The sequence below is a fragment of the Pelodiscus sinensis genome, chromosome 2 (assembly GCF_049634645.1).
Source record: "Pelodiscus sinensis isolate JC-2024 chromosome 2, ASM4963464v1, whole genome shotgun sequence".
Classification (NCBI taxonomy): domain Eukaryota; kingdom Metazoa; phylum Chordata; order Testudines; family Trionychidae; genus Pelodiscus; species Pelodiscus sinensis.
Window position 1 is genome coordinate 124,021,090 of NC_134712.1, and position 17,769 is coordinate 124,038,858.

General features: G+C 42.3%; 1 long non-coding RNA gene across 1 annotated transcript in view; it reads right to left on the reverse strand.

Moving 5' to 3' along the window:
* Nucleotides 1-1,814: 1,814 nt before the first annotated feature.
* Nucleotides 1,815-17,769, reverse strand: part of LOC142826774 (uncharacterized) — a 30,123-nt gene continuing 14,168 nt past the window's right edge. The window contains exons 2-6 of the long non-coding RNA XR_012901009.1: nucleotides 10,164-10,359; nucleotides 8,388-8,642; nucleotides 6,932-6,991; nucleotides 2,479-2,556; nucleotides 1,815-2,387 (exon numbers count right to left, since the gene is read on the reverse strand). This is a non-coding gene — a long non-coding RNA (uncharacterized LOC142826774). The remainder of the gene's footprint in view (nucleotides 2,388-2,478; nucleotides 2,557-6,931; nucleotides 6,992-8,387; nucleotides 8,643-10,163; nucleotides 10,360-17,769) is intronic.

A 17,769-nucleotide genomic window follows, 5' to 3' on the forward strand; every position in this document is an offset into this window, starting at 1 on the left:
AAGGAGAGCTGGACCCTCAAGGTCCGTGGGAGGCAGAAGGCAGTCTCACTCCTGTTTCCTGAGCACCCCTCTCCCTTTTCAGTTCCAACTTCATTCCTTTCCCTGCTGATTTCTCCAAATAAAAACTCCTGTTTTTTGAACAATGATCTTTTTACTGTTTGAACTGCAGGTCTAGGGGATTAAAGACAAACACACAGAATATAGAGGCAACTTATTGATAGCCACGTGGAAGAGTCTCAAAACAGGTTTTGCATAAAACTGTCCTTCACAACTTTTGATTTGCACTGCACCTTGCTATGCTCTCCGTATCACACTGGTGTCTGGCTGCTCAAAATCTCTGGCTAGGTGCTCTACTTCAGCCCCTCACCCTGCTAGATAAGTTATCTCCTTGCTACTGCACAGATTATAGAGCACAAAACATGCTGCCTCCACAAAGGGAATGTCACATTCTCAGTGGTCCAACTGAGCCAGGAGATTCCTAAATCTTCCCATTAAACATCCAAATGCACATTCAACCACCATTCTGTGCCTGCTCAGACTGTTGTTGTACTCTTTGCTGGCATGCAGGCTGCCCATTTACTGATTCACGAGCCATGAAGCAAGCAGTAGGTTGGATTGCCATGATCACAATAGGCATTTCCACATCTCTGGATCTGATTTTTCTACGTGGAAAAAAGGTGCCACTGTGCATCTTTTATAAGAGGCAGGAGTCTCTAAGGATGCAAAAATTATGTACTTTTCCCAACCCTCCCACACTGATGTTGGAGAAACCACCCTTATGATCCACCAGCACCTGTAGCACTATGGAGAAATACTCCTTATGGTTGAGGTATTCTAAGGCAAGATGGTTGGGGGCCAAGATGGGGATGTGCATTCTGTCTATGGCCCCATGTTCTGTCTACGGTGTCCATGTTTCCCAGAGTCACAGCCTTCTGAAGCAGGATGTTATTGATGGGCTTGGCTATTCATACAATAGCAGCCCTCACTGTAGATTTTCCTATTCTGAACTGATTAGCCACTGAATGGTAGCTGACTAGCCTGGCAAGCTTCTATAGGGCAATTGCCACATGCTTCTTCATGGTGAGAGCGGGTCTCATTCAGGTATTCTGGTGCCTCAAGACAGTGGAAAGCCATTCACAAAGTTCTAAGAACATGGCCTTGTATATTCAGAAGTTCTGCTGCAATTGCTGATCATCCCATCTCTGCATCACAATGAGGTCCCACCAGTCTGAGCTTGTCTCATAACAACAGAACCAGTGTTGTACTGTGTCCAGAGGATTGACAGGCGGCTGTGCTAGCATAAGCGCCAGGCCTTGCATGAGCAGGGCCTCCATGCTACACCAGGCTTCGTCCTTGTCCTCTTCTTGGAAGCACGACATATGTACTCTCTCTCAGTAGTGCACTACAACACAGGTCACCATCACAATGGCTTGCTGCAAAGCGGGCTCATGTTCACACTGATATGGCATCTACACAGGTGACCAGGGTACCATAAAGCACAATCACACTGCTTCCTCTTGATCTCACACAATGGTGAAGGGAGTAAATGGTGACACTGGTGACATGAGCCTATCTAACCACCTGCTGCAAGGTTTTGGATCCAACAGGCACTGCAATCGGAGCCCAGAATTCAAAGCTGCCCATGGTGCTTCACTTTCTGAGTAAACAGTAGGCTCCCTAATAGGGATGTGCTACTTTGTACTACATTCCATTCTTCCCTGCAGTGAAGACGTGGTCCTTCAACTTCATAAAATTGGGTGGTAAGAAATCAGCCATATTAGATTCAACCTTATTCATAGTGCAGACATACCCTGAATGTTCACAAACAGAAAATAAAAGCGCTTGAAACATGCCAGTACAAGTGACCCATGCAAGACTTATTACATGTTATTACATGTTTCTTTGTCAGTTTGTTTCTTTTTGTGAATTTTATGTAAATTATAAAGTAGGGATTTGATTATCTAGTTAAGGTTCAACAGTAATAATGTGATATAACAACTACACCAATCTGGGTAAATGAAACCAATAGCCTAAGCACCCTTTTTTCCTGCTTCAATTTTTAGATCACAAACTAAACCTTGATTATTAGGTGGCTAAGCAAGATTAGTGTAAATGAAATAGGAAAGGTGACAGATTTCATTGACTATAACCATCTGTGTACAAAAACTGGAGCTAATTTGGAACAGGTCAAATACAAAGCCTACCTCCAGAGCCAAGTTAAAAGCATATGATTCATTATGTAAATCAAAGCTTAGCTTAGGTTTTATTGAAAAAGTTCAAGCTCGTGCTGTTCAAGTAGGTTCAATTTCATTTGTTTTTCCTGTGTTGTTTGTATGAGTCTCATTGAAGCTGTTTCCATGAGTGCCATCTCATTATTTTACTTCTCACTGTAAAGAATTTTAAAGTACTTTGTATGAAAGATGCCTTATAAAATAAATTGGTTTGAATTTTGAATAGAAGAGTGAGAAAGTTTCTTACATTTCAACCTCCTCAGATTTTTGTCATTAAAAAGTTATCACAGTGACTCCTCAAAATACTGATACTCCTCTGTATGGGCTGTGAAGAAATAAAAAACAATGTCAAATTTTACATAAATAGTTCACCTTTCTTTTGGTGAATTTCTTTTTTTTTTCTTTCACCGCAACCTCTTTGTTATAATTGGACTCATACACCCCACCATTTTCCAAAGCATATTTTATGCACAAAGTATATAATTATATTTAATATTGACACATTTCTAAGACAGTTAATAAATACATGTTGAAAGATTAAAGAAGTTTCAAGCAATTGGGTTAAAGTACAGAGTGATAACTCCTTATAAAAGGCTTACACATACCAATGTAATCACTCAAAAATATCCTTATGCTTCTATTCTGCTTTTTATTTTCATCTTATAGTTAAATTCCCTGAGGGGTAGTGCCTGGCTGAAGCTAATGGCCTTCAGCTGTGCCTTGTGCTTTCAACTCCTCCCAGTCAGTCATTAATCCCCAAGAAATGACCTGCACCTTGATCATTATTGCTTTAAAAAGTCACTAAGGATGTTAATGAAATCTAAGTAGTATCTAGGTTACCACCAGAGAGCATAACTTCAGTAATATATGAGGAATGATGTTTGATGATCTACAATATTTCATATTTATGAGTAAAGAAGAAAGTTAAGGAGGCTGCCTGCAATACTCCTTACTGAACAGGCAATGTCATCAAGTGCCTTTAAGGAAATATTTATTGTAATGAGACCTGCTGGTATAAGAGTTACAGGAGAAAGAGGGCAATGCTTTTAATTAATGGAATTTGTGTAACAAGAGCTGCAGGCAAATTGGAATAGGGCACACAGATTCACACAGAATCTAAATTAATTCAAAGTCTGAATTTGTCAAATTCCTACAAGCACCAAAAGCAAGTGTCAGTCTCCTCAGACATTTAACATTGACACCATAACCATGGCACTATGGAAAGCTTGTTATGCAAAACAACAGCTATTTTTACTCCTTAGTGTAGATTATCTACCCCTACATTTTCAAAGCATTGCACAGAGATTTAGCTTTGAGACTCCCATTTGCATTCAAAAGGAGTTTGTGCCAAGCTAACTCCTTGCTCAGCACTTTGAATCATGTCCATGGCAAACTTTGGGGGGCATTTTGAAAATGCTACACACCAGTATGAAGAGGAGACAGAGAAGGTTGATAAAATATTAGTTTAACTATGAAATAACTTTTGTGCGGGATTTAAATATCTCTACCTGTCCAAAATATAGTTGAACGAGTAAATATTGCTTCGTTTATTAGGCACAGCGATAAAACTTGTTGCATAAGAAATAATTCATATTTTGAGGAACCTTAATATTGCTGACAAAAAATGAATCCAACAATATCAGCAAAGTATCAACATTATATTTTGCACACTACAGAGCTTGCCAGTCCTTTATGGCATTTCACTGTATGTGCCATTGCTAAAGATGTTCCCATTATTATCAGGTTTTGCTCTTTCTCTATTGAGCTAAACAATGCTCTATTATCCTTCTGGTTTTAATGCTATTGATTTCAGCAGAGGTGGGACTGGTGATTTTGTAACAGGGACTGCTGCCACCCAAGTCAGCCTGGTGGCCGGAAGTTACTTTGTGGCACCCTTCTACTTTTTCTCCTTCTTAAACTTCACACCCTCAGTGCAAAAGTAATTTAAATACCCCCTTCTGGGGTACACTTTATTCAGTCCACTGCCCCCCCGCTCCGCCCCCAGCTCCAACTCCAATTTAGAATTTATATCTCCATGCACACACAGTTAGAAAGGGAGTCCCCAACCCGCCTTGCTGCATTAGGGTCCCACCCCAATTCAAAGGTCTCATTCTTCAAGCAGAAGTTTGGCTCTGTATATCCCAACCACCTACTTAATGTCTTTCTCCCTTCATAAGTAGAGAGCTCTCACCACACCTTTCCAGTCCTGGGTTCCAGTCCATTCACCTGTCCCGGACTTTATCTATCTGGAACACATCCTTCAGGTTCTGATATCAACTCCTCAGGGTTTTCTCCTGCCTCCATGCACAATTTCAGAGGATGCAACCCCTTTTCCTGCATCTATCATTGGTTGGAGTAACCCCCCAGTGCGCCCTCCCAGTGTGATGTATAAATAAAGGAGGACACTCTAAAATAAGATAAATGTATTAGGGAATTAAATTACAATAACTGGGAAAAATGGGGATTTTATATAAGAACTAAAACAATCACACAAATGATAGTAAGCATCCTAACTCAACCGTGACTAAATAACAGTATATAGCAGTGTAGGGATTTCATCAGGAAGGCATGAAGCCTCGGCCCAAATGTTCCTGTTGGTCAGGAGGAAAAGAAGAGAGGACAGGAGAGAACCCCAAGAAAGTAAACCCCTGTTACATTCAGAGGTTATCAGCCTAGATGGTGCCGTGCTGCCGAGGCCTGGGACCTACTATCCTCAAGCTATTTGAAATCTCTCAGGGAGGAGCTCCAGGGAGATCTCTGCATAGAACATCTGTGATGGTGGTGGATCACTGATCGTTGATCGTAACTCTTCTCCCTTCCTTGTCACAGCTATGGTGGTCTGATGCTGACAGGAGCATAGATGGAAGATGCAACATTCCTCAGCAGCTGTGCAGGACCTTAAACTCACTTCTGTGGTGCGCCACCCTGGGGTGATGGCATGTTCTGAAAACCAGTTCTGGCTGGTAAGAGCCAGCATAGTTCAGATTCTCTGACTGCTGACAGGCACTCTAATCAAAATGGAATTCTTGGGTCTAAAGTTCACTGCCTCCGTTTTGAATAGTTTTAACTGAACTGTTTTAGTCCCAACAACTCGTACCTCTACCAAATGCCAATGCCACTTGCCTGTGCAGAAGGCGCAGATGAGCCACACATGACATGAGTCATCAGTAATTAGTCAGCATTTGATTGCAGGATCTGAAATCTTGCTAGCATAAGATGTCAACAGAAGGATCGAACTACCCTGTACAATGGCATTTTTTAAAAGCATCATGCATTATAGATAGCTATGAAGTTATACCAGATGTCTGAAACTGTGGGCATGTATACTTTTTTGGGTAAATGTTTAATATACTGCTATTCTCTTTGTCATTTACATACATTCTCAACCTTAGAAACCACTTCAGTATTAATAAATAAACTGCTATCTCTATCTACAAACATCCCATCTCTGCTTGTTCAAGGGTTAACAAGGATTTAAAGATAACAAGTGTTGTGGATAAGGGAGAAATGGTGGACGTGGTATACCTAGACTTTAGTAATGCATTTGATATGGTCTTGCATGATCTTCTTATCAATAAGCAAGGCAAATAAAACTTAGATGTGGCTTTCTATAAGGTGGGTGCATAACTGGCTGGATAATCATTCTCAGAGAGTAGTTATTAACCGTTCACAGACATGCTGGAAGGACAAAACAAGTGAGGTTCTGCAGGGGTCTGCTTCGGGAACAGTTCTGTTCAATGTCTTCATCAACAATTTAGATGACGGCATAGAGAGTACGCTTATTAAGTTTGCAGATGATACCAAGCTGGGAGGGATTGCAACTGCTTTGGAGGATCGGGTCATAATTCAAAATGATCTGGACAAACTAGAGAAATGGTCTGCGGTAAATAGGATGAAGTTTAATAAGGACAAAAGTAAATTACTCTACTTAGGAAGGAATAATCAGTTTCACACATACAGAATGGGAAGCGACTATCTAGGAAGAAGTACTGCAGAAAGGGATCTAGGGGTCATAGTAGACCACAAGCTAAATATAAGTCAACACTGCGATGCTGTTTCAAAAAAAGCAAACATGATTCTGGGATGCATTAACAGGAGTGAGCAGGACATGAGAAGTCATTCTTCCACTTTACTCTGTGCTGTTTAGGCCTCAGTTGGAATATTGTGTCCATTTCTGGGCACCACATTTCAAAAAAGATGTGGAGAAATTGGAGAAGCTCTAGAGAATGATTAAAGGTCTAGAGAACATGAGCTTTGAGGGAAGACTGAAAGAATTGGGCTCATTTAGTTAGGAAAGGAGAAGATGGGGGGGGACATGATAGCAGTTTTCAAGTATCTAAAAGGGTGTCACAAGGAGGAAGGAGAAAATTTGTTCTCCTTGGCCTCTGAGAATAGGACAAGAAGTAATGGGCTTAAACTGCAGCAAGGGAGGCTTAGGTTGGACATTACGAAAAACTTCCTAACTGTCAGGGTAGTGAAACACTAGAATAAATTGCTTAGGGAGGTTGTGAAATCTCCATCTCTGGAGATATGTAAGAGCAGGTGAGATAGACATCTATCAGGGGTGGTCTAGACAGTACTGGGTCCTGCCATGAGGGCAGGGGATTGGACTCTATGACCTCTCGAGGTCCCTTCTAGTTCTATGATTATATGAAGGCATTTTTCTGTATACTATTCTTTCTATATTTTCTCCTTCATACCTTTTTTTTCTGGGTGATTTGGTCCACCAAATGGCCAGTCTTTCACACAGCATCTGCTTTCTTTGTTAAACAAGGATAGTAATGAATTAGTCATGTTAATGGATTTTGGTTGAAAAAGTTCAAAATTTCTGACCTTAAACAAATTGCACAGTTTTACCTGGAGTTGCATTTCAATAACTTTATGTTAGATCATATCTAGTCTGATGTAACATGATGTGATCAAAATGATCACAGGTTAATCAGACAGCTGTATTTTTACTTGTTAACCTGACATATCTACTCTAATTTCCAATTTCATATGGAGAGGGAAAAAGGGGAGCGAAAAATCAAAACAGACGTTTGGAGCAAAGCTTCAGAAACATTACATAGAGCCAAACCATCATTTTGTTTAAAGATTTATACAATCAGTGAAAATCATCTTTCCAAATCAAAAGCTGCTATTCTGATAAGCTCTGTACATATTTTCTCAGCAAAAGATAAAGGAAAAAATGAAAACAATTATGTTCACTGGCACTTGTGTAAATTCTGGAATGAAAAGAAACAGAGTAAGACACGCTGTTTCTAGACTATGGAGTTTATGCATCCAGGGACTGCGTCTGCTCTTCCAACATTTTTTATGGAAGAGCAGATGTGCTCTTTCAGAAACCCTGTCTTCCTCATTTCACAAGGAAGAAGGGCTCTTCCGAAAGAGGAGGTTTTTCTCAAATTTGGGCCAGTGTAGATAGACCAAATTTCAGAAAAGCCTCTTCAAAGAAAATCAGAAAAAAGGTACGCAAATTGCACTCCACAATTTGCGTACCTTTTTCTGAGAAAAAGTGGTAGTCTGGACATTGCCTTAGACTGTCTCCTGTAATAATTTTTCAGTTTGGTAAATTAAAAACAAACGTTGTAAACTAAAATAATGGCAGTTGGTTCCTCCAAAATGAAAACTTTCAAATGAACCATGAATATTCAGCCTTCCAGAAGTGTTCACCATGAGATTACATAATAAACCCACATATAGTGGTAAGGTAATTACTGTGAACAGAAAAACCATATAATTACTGAGGGAACTAACTGGTTGTTCTGTCCTCCAAAAATGCAAGTAAATAAATTGCTAATTACATTTGTACCCGAATTTAACTACCAAATAATCTGAAGTAAATACATATGTACTATTGAGACTGTGCTCCCCTGCATACTACAAAGAATAATAAAAAGAGTAAGAAAGGTCTCTGACAGTTACAGGGAGAAAATTAGCAGCACGGTAGCATGTCCTTCCCTCTCCATAGTGTCATGATTAGTATGTAACTAAAGAGAAATGAGTCTGTGCTCTTCGTTGTTGGACTGGAGCATAAAACCCAGGAGTTCAGCATGAGCTTCTCCTTAGATAATGTAATTATAATTATACAATTTTACCAATTTTCAATGTAGCTTACTATATTTCCATATATTTCCACATTTTCCATTTATTTACCTTTAAAGGCAGGGGCAGCTTCCTTCTTTTATGTGTAGGTAGAATATTTATAGAGCCTCTGTGTTCTCTCTCTCTAGGACACTTCACCTTTATTTTTGCTATTTTCTTTACTTCAGAGTCCACTCTAAACTATATGAGCTTCATCAGAAAGGAGTTATGAGGTAAAATCCTGGCCCAGTTGAAGTCAATGGGAAAAGACTCAAAGTTGGCATATGTATGGTAGGTCCAATATGGATCTTCAGACAGTTGTAGTTCCTTAAGAAATATAAACATAGGTCAGAGCAAAGGAAAGGCTTCTGCTCTCACAGGTGTTGTAGGATTACTGGGGCTGATGCCATCATTCCTTATAGATCCGTACATTTGCTGTGGTTGAAAAGTCCTATTTACTCCTTTCTTTCACTAGCCCCTGGATTGTGTGAATGATTCAGACTCCAGGAGTCCAAACCAAGGAGTTCAGCATGAGCTTCCCCTCAGATAATGTAATTATAACTATAGAATTTTACCAGTTTTGTGTCTAATTTTCTACATTCCCTATGTAGTTACCACTGTAGTAAGGAGTAATTAAAACTAAAATCATTCTACAGGCAGTCCCCGGGTTACGTACAAGATAGGGACTGTAGGTTTGTTCTTAAGTTGAATCTGTATGTAAGTCGGAACTGGCGTCCAGATTCAGACACTGCTGAAACTGACCGCCAGTTCTGACTTACATACAGAATCAACTTAAGAACCCCAGACGTCCCCAAGTCAGCTGCTGTTGAAACTGATCAGCAGCTGATTCCAGGAAGCCCGGGGCAGAGCAACTCTGCCTCGGGCTTCCTGTAGTCAGCGCTGGTCAGTTTCAGCAGAAGCTGACTTGGGGACGCCTGGGGCAGAGCAGCTGGGGTGCTACTGGACCAACCCAGCAGCACCCCATCTGCTCTGCCCCAGATGTCCTGATTCAGCCGCTGCTGAAACTGACCAGCAGCGGCTGAATCAGGACCTGGGGCAGAGCAGCTGGGGTGCTGCCGGGTTGGTCCAGTAGTGCCCACGGGCGCTGCAGGATCAATCAGCAGTGCCCCAGCTGCTCTGCCCCAGAGTCCAAAACAAAAGCCTGGTCTGCTGGGGGGGGGAGCACACTAGCTGCGCCCCCCCCCCCCCCCCCAGCAGACCAGGGACACGGGGAGCAGAGCCGCAGCGGCAGCGAGGTGCCGCGCCTCTGAGGCTTTGCTCTGGCAAAGCCTCAGAGGCGAGGGACCCCGCCACGGCTGCGGCTTCAGTCTGCGGCTTCAGACCACAGGCACCCGGACTGAAGCCGCAGCCGCGGGGGGGTCCCGCGCCTCTGAGGCTTTGCCAGAGCAAAGCCTCAGAGGCGCGGGGAACCGCCGCTGCTGCCGCTCCAGTCTGGGTGCCTGTGGTCTGCTGGGGACCGTCCCCAGCAGACCACAGGCACCGGGTCTCAAGGGGCAGCAGCAGCGGTTCCCGCGCTTCTGAGGCTTTGCTCTGGCAAAGCCTCAGAAGCGCGGGAACCCGCCCGGTGCCCCTGGTCTGCTGGAGACGGTCTCCAGCAGACCAGGGGCACCGGAGCAGCTTACCAACGGGGCTTTCTCGCCCCAACTTCCGGGGCGAGAAAGCTCCGTTCGTAAGTGCGGATCCGACGTAAGTCGGATCCGCGTAAGTCGGGGACTGCCTGTATATATTTTATAAATGTATGTCTGTCTTGTCCGTCCCCCAGCTGTGTGACATGCACCCCTCCTCCAGTGGTACCAGCTGCAAAAATCATATATAGGTGCTTCTCACCTGGCATCAAACAGCTGTGATGAGACAAGGTTTGGATTGTCTTCTATACTCAGAGCAGCCTGCATACGCAATATTCCTCATCCCCAGCCCCATTCCAGAGCGATGATTTAAATGAAGAGAAACAAAACTTATTTGAGTTAAGGACTGCAGCAACTCTGGATAAATCTTCTAGTATATCCATGTGAAGAATAGAGATCTGAAAGAAAGAAAAAAATACTTGCCAATCAAAATGCTAGATTCTGGAACCTAGTGATGGCTAGGTATAAGCTAGAAATGGATAAGTTTCAGTTGCTAAAGTGTCCTTTTTTTTTTTTTTTAACCTAAAGGCCACCTTTGATTGAATTAACCCTCTGTGTGACCATCCATCCCTGATTTTAAGATATGATTAAATGTTTATAATGGCATCAGTTTTAGTACATTTGATTGAAGTTTATGATAATTTGATTGTATACCTGAAAAGAGTTGAAACATGCATTTGAAAAAAATATGTAATATACAAAAGGAAATTATGTTCCCTTAAAATGTCCCTTAAAATAAATTGCTGTCCCTTATTCTTTTCTGTTTTCTTCCTTTTTCCATTCAACAAAGGTGGTCACCCTCATCGAAACAGCTGAAAATAAACTGGAAACCTTGCACAGACTTAATACTAACTTGTTTTTATATTTACTTATTCTGTCTTTTCCCAATGGCACAATTCAGAATTTTCACGGTAATAATATAAATATGCCAGATATGCTTTAAGTTTCATTCTGATATGTTGATACAACATGAAATTATTGTATGTTTTGAAACTGAGTATTAAGGCTCACCACATTTACTAACAAACAGCTCCTTGTACAGTGGCTTTAAAGATGTCTAATTAAAACTCATTTCACCTGGCATAAATATTATTACATCATGAAAGGAATCCTAGAAATAACTGCTAACTTGTTATATGTCACTGTCCTTACTCTCACCTTAACTCCCAGTGATTTTGGAAAATTGTGTTTAGTTATTTAAAATTTTGTCATAAGCTGGCATAAGAAACACAATATAGGGCTGAGTAGATGTATACATTCTTTTGAAAATTCAGTGCTGCAGTCTACCAAATACCACCACTGGCCATATCTATATTTTGAGCATGCATTTCATTTCATTTTCAGCATGTGTAAGCTTATGTATTTGTAGACTGATATTCATTTGTACAGTCCATTGATCTATCTTTCAATGTACCAAGAACACTTTAATATAGAGTGACTTTAGGAGACTATATCATACAATTTTTATTTAGGTATTCCCATGGTGATAAAAATATTGAAGGATTGCCTTTTTCATAATAAAATACATTAATATCAGGTAAGCTATCCAGACATGAAATGGTATATTTCTATGACCATAAAATATACATATAGATTTCTAAAGAGCAGTCAAATGCACACATTAACAACAAACTTTTCATTCTTAAAAGATGACCATTGGTTTTAATGATAGTTTATTGATTATGTTCAAGCTTATGGCATAACATTTTACATTAAAACATATTTCTATTGGTAAGTAGATTTGGCAGAATTTGACTTTTTCATAATTTTGTCAATACTAACATAGACAGTCTTATATTTAAATTTTTTAAATTTAGGGAAATGATTGGGGCCAGCCTGCTGTTTAATGACAGATATTGAGGACCAAAAGTTTAACACACAAATTATCAACATTACATCAAATAATGCAAAATATCCTTAAATCAAAAACTTCTCATGTAGCATTTTTCTTACTTTGCCTATTTGTAAATGTCAACTATCAATAGAACTATATTTCATTGGTACACCGAAATTGATGTTCATCAACACTTATCAATAAAAATCTAATTGTTGCAGACCTGTTCATTGGAATTAAGCTAAATAAGGGTCTGTAATTGACTAGGATGCTGTATAAATTTCTCTAAAAAGTATAGATAGAGACACTTACGCATATGCCTAGCCTTAAGTATTTGAACAATACCATTTAAGTCGTCATATACTTCAAAAGAGACATGTGCTTAAATACCTTTCTGAACCAGGATCATACCTTTCTAGCACCAGTCTACACTAGGGAGTTATTTTGAAGTAATCCTTCCCCTTTATTTCAAAACAACAAGCAGAGCATCCACACTACCAAGCCCTTTATTTCAAAATCTGTACTCCTGCTTTCCTCAGGGAATAACACTTATTTCAAAATTTTGAAATAATGTTAGGGTATGTCTACACTTGCAGCCTAATTCAAAATAGGGCTGCAAATGTAGGCATTCGGAATTACAAATCAAGCCCAGGATCTAAATGTCCCGTGCTTGATGTGCATGTTCCCGGCCAGGGACCAATTTTTTTTGAAATTGACAAGCCCAGAATAACTGCCTGCTTCTACACGCGGCAGTGAAACGGTCATTTGAAATAAAGCCCTAGTTTGAAATACCTGTTCCTCCTGCAATGAGGTTTAACAATGGGTATTTTGAACTAGGGCTTTATTTAGAATGCCCATTTCACTGCCGCGTGTAGACGCGGGCAGTTATTCCGGGCTTGTCAATTTAGAAAATGGTGCCTGGCTGGGAACATGCAAATGAAGTGTGGGATATTTAGATCCCGGGCTTGATTTGCAATTTCAAATGCCTACATTTCCAGCCTATTTTGAACTAGGCTGCAAGTGTAGACATACCCTTAGTGTGGACATTAGCATGGCCAGGGACACAGGAGAGCTCCGGCCTACACTGGTCAGAGATCCTAGACTTCATCAAGGTCTGAGTGGAGGAGAACAACAATCCAAGATCTCCACACCAAAAAGTGAAATGTTGATGTCTATGGTCAGATGGCTGCCAGCCTGGCCAACAAAGGCCACCCCAGACCTTCGACCAACTCCAGATAAAAAGAGCTCCATCAGGCCTACAACAAGGCCAGGGAGCAGAGTGGATGCTCTGGAGCAGTACCACACGTGCCACTTCTATGAACAGCTCAATGACATCCTGGGAGTGGGTCTGGTCACCTCCCCCATCTCTTCCCTATCAGTATATAGTCCAGCCAGGACACACCCTGTGTCAGCCTTCACAAGGGAAGGGTTGTGAACAAGGAGAAGTAGGAGGAGGCCAGCCAGGCGATCATGCCCACCAGCTGGGACCTGCTCCTCAAAGGATGTCTCCCACATTTTTAGGATCCTGGGGAAGGCACTTCAGGTTAGTTCTATAACTTTCCCTATGCAAACACGGGAGCAGGTGATGGGCTGCAAGAGGCTGTGCACTCCTCACTCGACCTACTCATCCTGGGGATCACACAACAGCTTGTGCACTTGGGTGCACATGGAATGACAGTTTGGAGCACTCATCCCCATGATAATCTGTGATTGACAGGAGTGCTGGCCAGCATTTGGTTACTAAAGGGTTAATTTCAGGTAGCTAGGGGGCCTTGGCAGGGAGCCAGGAAAGCCAATGGGAGAAGGTGTTGAGATTTGGATTGGAAGACATACCTGCTGTTCTTTGTATGAATTTTAAGCAAGGAGTTAGGGAAGCAAGATGAATTGAACCAGGCAGAACTGCCTATGAAGAATACTGGGCATGGAAATGAACTGGACTTTAAGGCATGGATCATAAATAAATATGGAAGTCAAGTTGCAATCAAGTTTTTTTTGTTTTATTGTTTGGTTAAATTTCTCTGTGTTAAGTCTATATGCCCCCATGCCCAAACACTGTATTTTAAGCTGTATTCCAGAGATACAATTTCTCTGTATTTTAATCTGTTTTTTACTCAGCTGCTTTGTAACACATAGCAACCAAGTATGCTTTATCAAGTATATCTTTTTGTTTTGTTAATAAAAATCACCCTTTTTAAGCTGATGATTTGATTCTTGTGTCCTGGAAGGGAATAGGAGGTCTGTGTATGCGTGCCTAACTCTGAGAGGTCAGCTATCACGGACTGCAGTTTCTTTTCTCTTTTTTTTCCAAGCTCTCTTGTAGTAAAAGAGCTTTGGGGTGCCCCTTTGGAAAAAGTCCAAGTGCTTTCTTCCTGGGTTCAAGAAGAAAGGTACGGGTTTTTTTTTCCCCACTTGGTGGTGGCAACTACCTCCCACGGCTAGAGAAATTGTGACCTTGGGGAGTTTTTAAAGCAGAAGCCAATAGAGGTAAGGTATTTTTAAGGTCTCTTGAAGGACCCCACCTTTGGCACTCAGAGTGCCAGGTTCTTTCCTTAGCCCCTCCCATGTTGTATATCCCCCAAATAAACAGTCTTGTTTTTTATTTGCTCTACAGAGGAGGGAAGGAAGGTGGGAAGGGAGGGCAGATAAAGGGAAGGGGTAGGAGAGAAAGACAGAGGAGAAATTCAGGGGCCCCTTGTGGAGAGACCCCGGGGAGAGTATCACAGCTGGCCTTGGTGAAACTCTTCCTCAAGGCCTCCCTGATGAGCACAGCCCCTTGATGTGCTCTCCAAATGGCACTGGTGTCTGGCTGCTTACATGCCCTGACCAGCTGTTCAGCCTCTGCCCCCTCACCCTGGCAGAAAAGTCTCCCCTTTGCTCTCACAGAAGTTGTGGAGCACACAGCAGACTACCACCACAAAGGGGATGTTGTGCTCATGAGGTCCAGGCAGGTGAAGAGATTCCAGAACTTCCCCCTTAAGTGGCCGAACACATACTCCATCACCATACAGCACCTGCTCAGCCTGACAATGAAGTGCTTCATGAGCCAGGAGAACAAGGGGTTGGTTGCATTGCCCAGGATCGTGATGGGCATTTCCACCTCCCTGACTCTGATGATGCAGAAGGGGGAAAAAAGTGCCAATGGGCATCTTTTGGAGCAGGCAGGAGTTCCGGAAGATGCAGGCACTATGCACCTTCCCAAGTTTATTTTGGGGAAGCATCCCTTGTTATCCAGGAAGGCTTGCAGCACCATGGAGAAATACACCTTCTTGTTGATCTAGTCCAAGGCACAGTGGTCATGGACCAAGATGGGGGTGTGAGTGCAACACATGCCCCTCTCCCCCACAGTTAGGGGAGCCTGTCGTGGCAAAGCCATCAACGATGCTGTCCGTGTTGCCAAGAGTGACAACCCTCCATAGAAGCATGTGGTTGATGGCCTTGTCTACTTGCAGAAGCGTGGCCCTGACTGTGGATTTCCCCATGCCAAACTGGTTCCTGACAGGGCAGTAACTGTCCGGCCTGGCAAGCTTCCAGAGGACAACGACAATGCACTTCTGCAGGAGGATATCAAGTCTCATTCAGGTGTCCTTTCACCTGAGGGCAGGGATGAGCCACTCAGAGCTCCAGGAAGGTGGCCTTCTGCATGTGGAAGTTCTGGAGCCACTGTGGCATTCCACGGTGTCCAGGGGATTGAGGGACATTTGCAGCAGCTGGAGCACCAGGAGCTGGGTGATCAGACCTGGCAATCTGTAGTGGTTGTCATCCTGCTGGAGCAGCATGTGGGAGGTCTGGATGAACATACGAGGCCTGTGAGTCTGGCACTACTCTGAAACAGCTCTGGTTCCATCTTGTGAGTGCTGTGGCATCTGCAAAGGCAACCAGAGCACACTGTATCCATTTTGTGTCCCATGAGGGGGATTCAGTGAAGAAGTGGCTTGTGAGACATGGCTATAGAGAGGATTCCCTAAAAGCATGAGTCGCAGATTACCCGACCAAGTAGCCAAAGGAAGCGTTCACTGTCTTGGTGTCCTACCCAGAGTGCTTCAGGGAGCTCTAAGTGTGAGGCAGGCTCCAATCAGTGTGGACGTGCTATTTCAAAATAATAATTAACTAATTTCAATGCTCCCCCATAGTGGGGACATGCTAATTTGATGTAATTTTGGAAGTTTTTTTTTTAATTTTAGTAATTTTGAAATAATTTCCTAGTGTAGATATGCCCCTACAATTATGTATTCCTTATAGATAACTTTAAATTAAAATATACAATTTCATATGGAATTCAGCCCCATCTATAAGTGTCAAAAAGTTGGTTTAAGAATGTAATGAAAACAAATAGTTTCCTATTAAAGATATTTTTCATCAGAAAAATTTAAACATTTCAAAGTTGGTCGCAAATCTTTCAGTCATACAAAGCTTCCTAATTCCTAATTATGTGAATTGGGGAAGCAACAACATTGTAGGTAGTGAACAATGCAAAAAATGTAAACTTATCTGCCCGCCCATCCACCAAAACACTGCTACTTGCCTGGGTTTACTGGTGTCTACAGATTTCATGCCAAAACATTAATCAGAGAACACCACCTAGCAAAAACAATCAGGTACAGTAGGTTTGGAATATATGCAAGGAGAGTTCAGCAGGCAGCACTAGTCATTATGAAAGGAGTACCCCAGCATTAAGTAGGGCTAGCTCTACATTAGGAACTTTTGTTGGTACAGTAATATTACATATGCGCTGTGTCTAGACTGGCAAGATTTTCCACAAAATCATCTGCTTTTGCGGAAAAACTTGCCAGCTGTCTACACTGTCCGTTTGAATTTCCGCAAGAACACTGACGATCTCATGTAAGATTGTCAGTGTTCTTGAGGAAATACTATGCTGCTTCCGTTCGGGCAAAAGCCATCTTGCACAAATCATTTGCGCAAGAGGGCCAGTGTAAACAGCACAGTACTGTTTTCCACAAAAAAGCCCCGATCGCTAAAATAGCGATAGGGGCTTTTTTGCGGAAAAACGTGTCTAGATTGGCCATGGACGCTTTTCCGCAAAAAGTGCTTTTGCGGAAAAGCGTCCTGCCAATCTAGACGCGCTTTTCCGAAAATGCTTTTAACGGAAAACTTTTCCGTTAAAAGCATTTCTGGAAAATCATGCCAGTGTAGACATAGCCATGGGGTGTTGTTTTTGGAAACGTGTAAATGCAATTATACCAGCAAGCTCATTTAGAGAAGTGGTATAAGCCAGAAAAAGTGTATTTGTGCTTGCTGTCTCTCCATAGGAGGGTTTGCTAGTATAGAAATACCAGGCAAACACTTTCCAGTATAGACCTGACCTAAGTGAGTTCTATGGAACTAGATCTTAGTCAGAAAGGAACTTTGGGCTGTTGGCCTGGGGAGAAATTGTGCCTTCCTTCAGCTCTCTTCTACTGGGGTTGCAGGTCTGCTCTCTTCTTTGGCCTGCCACCAAATGAGAAGAACTCCTGCCTTTTAACTCCTACTCCAGTCAGTGCATTTGCTAACAGATGTGGTGGAGAGGTGCTCATCGAACCCACAGTAGTTCCTTAATCCCTTATCATAGAATCATAGAGTTGGAAGAGAGCTCAGAAGGTCATCAAGTCCAGCCCCCAGCTCTAGGCAGGACCAATCCCAACTAAATCAACCCAGCCAGGGCTTTGTCAAGCTGAGACTTAAACACTGCTAGGGATGGAGACTCCACTACTTCCCTAGGTAACCCATTCCAGTGCTTCACCACCCTCCTAGTGAAATAGTTTTTCCTAATATCCAACCTGGACCTCTCCCACCACAACTTGAGACCATTGCTCCTTGTTCTGCCATCCGTCACTGCTGAGAACAACTTCTCTCCATCCTCTTTGGAACCTCCCTTCAGGAAGTTGAAGGCTGCTGTCAAGTCCCCCCTCACTCTTCGCTTCTGCAGACTAAACAGACCCAAATCCCTCAGCCTCTCCTCATAGGTCATGCGCTTCAG